This window comes from Pteropus alecto, unplaced genomic scaffold (assembly GCF_000325575.1).
Source record: "Pteropus alecto unplaced genomic scaffold, ASM32557v1 scaffold60, whole genome shotgun sequence".
Lineage (NCBI taxonomy): Eukaryota > Metazoa > Chordata > Mammalia > Chiroptera > Pteropodidae > Pteropus > Pteropus alecto.
Genome location: NW_006430726.1, coordinates 6,702,135 through 6,705,774, shown reverse-complemented (window position 1 = coordinate 6,705,774; position 3,640 = coordinate 6,702,135).

Below are 3,640 nucleotides of genomic sequence, written 5' to 3'. Positions count from 1 at the left end.
CTGGTTCCTGGCACGGAGGTCCCGAAACCCTTGTAATTTTCTAAGTGACAAGAGCATCTTTTGTTCTAATGAGGTGACTCGGGGTGGTTACTGGTTGGGGTCTGGTGACCAAAAAAAGTAGAAGCTTCGGATTTTCAGCCTCACCAGAGAGGGGAGGGGGCTACAACGGAGTTGATGACGGATCAGGCCGACGTGACGAAGCCTCCGTAAAACCCCAACAGTATGGAGTTCGGAGAGCTTCCAGGGGGGTGAACACGTGGAGGGGCCGGGGCGTGAGCTCATCCACACCCGGAGGGTGACGCACCCCAATCCCGGGGACAGAAGCTCCTGCGCCTGGGACGCTGCCAGACCTCGCCCTACACGTGTCTCTCTTCGTCCGGCTGTTCGCTTGTGTCCCTTACCTTATCTTGTCCTTTAACGTGGTAAAGGTGAGTCTGTGTTTCCCTCAGTTCTGCGATGGGCTCCGGCGAATCAGTCACCCCCAAGGAGCGGCTGTGGGAAGCTTCGACTTGGCTACAGGAGTCGCGGATACTCTGGGGACCCTCTGCTTGAGACTGGCACCTGCAGGAGAAGCAGGCGTGTGGGCTCTGACACCATCTCCGGTACACAGGGGCAGAACTGAGTTGAGAGACACCCAGCTGGTGTCACAGAGAACTGTCCGGTGGGGAAAACCCCCAGCCGTTTGCTGACTACGGTGAGTGCTCTCTGCGAAGGTGAAGGAGACACACAGGAGAAAAAGACACGGGAAGAGGAAGAACCGAGTTTTTCCGTCAGGAGTCACACCTTCGAAGGAGTCGCAGCTCCTGATGACCCCAGGCCACCTTTGGCTTGTGGCCGCATCACGGTAGTTTCTGCTCCTGTGGTCCAGGCCCTCTGTGTCTTTTCCTCCCATTTCTTACGAGGACACTTGTCGCCGGATTTAGGGCCTGTCCAGACCAGCCGGGACGCTCTCATCCCAGCAAGGTCACATCCGCGGGGTCTAGGGGTTAGGAAGTGTGTTTCTAGGCGGCACCATTCAACTCGCCACATGTCGCTGGGTTGCCCCACCCCCCAGCCGCCAGCCTGCCCCTGCTGCTGGCTCTCTGCCAATAAAAGCGACAGCAACACTGATGGATGACATTTATCGAGGGCTCAGTGCCAGGCACCATGATACATCCCTAACATACACTAACCCGTTTAATTGTCGCCAGTGCTTTGAGGTCGGTGCCAGTGCCTTTAAAGGGCAGATGAGGAGACTGAGGGTCAGAGAGAGACCCCCTTTCGTTCTCCGATTCAGTCTCTCTCTATTTTTTTTCCTACCACATGATGATAGACATAGAAGCAAGAACGTTTGTGTGTGAGAGAGAGAGACACTCAAATTCACTCCTAGAGAAGCCGATACCTGCGTGGGGACCAGAGGCCCGGACTCTGGATGCTCAGGCTGGATTTTTCACTGGCACTAACCTGGCACCCATCACTGGCCAGCAGGGGCCAGGGGCCAGGCACAGGATTCCTGGGGTAGGCTGATGAGGGCCCGCCCCACACAGGACCCTGCCCTCCCAGCCGGAGTCACAGCTCCCCGGGCCCACGGCTGAGCCTTCCAAGCCTTGTTTCTGGGAAGCCAGATTGAATTAGCTGCTGGGCCCATCTGGCCAGCCCTTGGCCTAATATCATCTGGCAGCTCATGCCTCAATGCCAACCCCAGCCCCGTGGCCTCACGGCCAGAAATCCAATTTGCCACCGCTTAATTGAGCCCTGGATTCCCGGGGGCACTGGCCTGAGGGCCCTCCTGCCCAGCCAGCAGCCGATTTCCTGGTGATTAGGAGAAGGAGGAAGAAACAGCAGGAGCCAAGTTAATTTCAATTACCCTCGTTTGCTCCCGAGCAGCACACACCCCATGCTAAGTGAGCCTTTGTGCCAGCGCAGAGGACTCCGATAAGTATCAAGTATTTGGAGCACTTGGGGTGCTCCAGACACCTTGCCCTTATCTGCTGACTCTGCTCAGAGAGCAGACTGTGCCCCCCCACCTGTTGGCGGTCAGCATTTAGTCCTGTTTCACAGAGCCCAGCCCAGAGGGGTCGCCCATGACCCGGGTGCCTTAGACCTAGATCTCTCGCTGTTGCTGGCTCCCATCTGCTTCCACTGGAAGCAAACACTGGGCTCCAGTAAGGTTTTATGACTCTGATGAGGCCCACCCCTCGCCTCCCCACTTCACCCACCCCAAACTCAGCGAGGACAGCCACCTCCCCGGAGCTGGAGACCTGACAGCTGTGGTCTCCGGGGGCAACCAGCTCAGGAGGCAGCCACCTTTCTTGTTTGGAGATGCTAGGTCCACACGGAGCTGCAGCCCGCCCAGACTCAGGGAGAGACAGGCCTGATCAAGGTCAACACTGAGGACCAGACACCAGAGGCCATTGGCTCAAGGTCGCATAGCAAGTCTGTGCTGCAGCAGGACTCCAGCCATATACAGTGTCCCGCCTTATCTGTGGGGACACGTTCCAAGACCGCCTGTGGATGCCTGAAACCGCGGATGGTACCAAACCTCACATATCTGCTTTTTCCTACACATACACACCCGTGATAAAGCTTAATTTGTAAGTTAGGTACAGTAAGAGAGCAACGACAATAATAAATAGAGCAATTATAACAACATATTGTAATAAGAGTTACATTATCTTATTGTATTGGACTCACCTTTTCACTGTGTGTGGGGGCGGGGTGAGGGGTGTAACAGACCACATGGGGCTTTGAGGGCCCAAGAGCAATAAAAAGCAGGTCTTAGAAACAAAAATGGGTCCCTAGGAAGACAGGAAATGCTTTCTATTCCTTCCGGACACCAAGACCAAGAAAGGAGGTCCAAGTTAAATCAGCTATCGGGTCCCCCGACTCCGGTTTCCAGTGCCACAAAGGGGCGCTGTGAGACTCCAGCCACAGAGCCTGGAAACCTCCCTTCAGAGGGGCCAGAAGCTCTTGACCCGAAAGCTTGTGCGCAGGACCGTGGGGACAGGTGGGGTGAGCTGGAGGACAGGCGTAGGAGTGCCAGTGTGACGCACGGGTACGAATGCATTCGTTTCGCACGTCTGATTATCTCTTTAGGATTATATGGAATTTCTGGTGCAAACAGAGGGAAAGTTTTGAGGGATCTCACCTCCTGGATTTGCAGCCCCAGCAGCAGTATGTGAGGGTCTCTTTATTCACTCACCCCTGTCTGCGGTCATTTAAAAAGATCTTTCTGATCTGTGCCGGCCTGGTTTCCGCTGCCGTTCCTTTTATTACCGTTATCGTTACAAATGGTTTCAAATGTTTCTTACTAGTTTCTACTTATTTTTAAATCACAGGTCTGTATGCTCCGTGCCCACCCTACTGGGCCAATGTCTTTTTCCTATTAATTTATAACAATTTAACCCTTCGTCAGATGTATATTGAATTCTCTCAATTCATCATCTGCTTATTAATTTTGTTTACAATTTTTATGATGTACAAAACCTTTCTGCTGTCACGTTTTCAATCTTTCCTTTACGGCCTCTGCTTTGGTATTAAACTTAAAATGGCCTTCCCCACATTGACATTATATAAATGTTTTCTTATGGTTCATTGTTTTGTATTATTTATTACATTTTAACTCTTCACCTCATTTGGAGTTTATGTTATTATGGGGTTT